Source organism: Aptenodytes forsteri, unplaced genomic scaffold, assembly GCF_000699145.1.
Source record: "Aptenodytes forsteri isolate BGI_AS27 unplaced genomic scaffold, ASM69914v1 Scaffold103, whole genome shotgun sequence".
In the NCBI taxonomy this organism is placed as follows: Eukaryota; Metazoa; Chordata; class Aves; order Sphenisciformes; family Spheniscidae; genus Aptenodytes; species Aptenodytes forsteri.
In genome coordinates this window covers 1,780,757-1,781,334 of record NW_008796051.1, presented here as the reverse complement: position 1 = coordinate 1,781,334, position 578 = coordinate 1,780,757, and positions in this window count along the sequence as shown.

Here is a 578-nt window from a genome sequence, read left to right as displayed (position 1 = left end):
TTTTTTAAGGCGGACGTTTCCTACAGTCGGATGGGAAGCGTGGATCCCTCCCCGCTACCCACGCCTCTCCACCCACCTCCCTTGCTTTTCCTGCGTGGTCTGGAGCGGCGGGGGGGTGTGTTTGGTCCGGGCTGCTTAGCTCGCCCTCATTTTGTGCGGTGATTTCTATATGTACTTTACAGCGCCGGCAATTCTTCCCCCCTTCCCTCTTCGACCCTAGCACAAACGTTTTGAAAACGCATAAATACGTGTGTGTGTGTCTGTGTGTGTCTTTTTCCCTAAGCACATGACAAAGCACTATGAAGTCAGAATGGTAAGTGTCTGGTTTTTTTTTTTAAATTACTGTAATTTCTTCTGGAATCGGGTTAAAAGAAAAAAAAATCAGCAAGCACCGTCGGTGGGGGCGGGTGAAGGAGAAAATCCTCGCACATAAACCTCGTGTCTACCCCAGGTGCAAGCGGGGGAGCGCGCCTTGGTGCAGCCGAGGGAGCGGGAAGCTCCGCCGCTGCCCCGTCGGGCCGGGCCGGGCACCCCCGCAGCGGGGGCGGCCCCGTGGGCGGTGGGATGGAGGCTCCGGA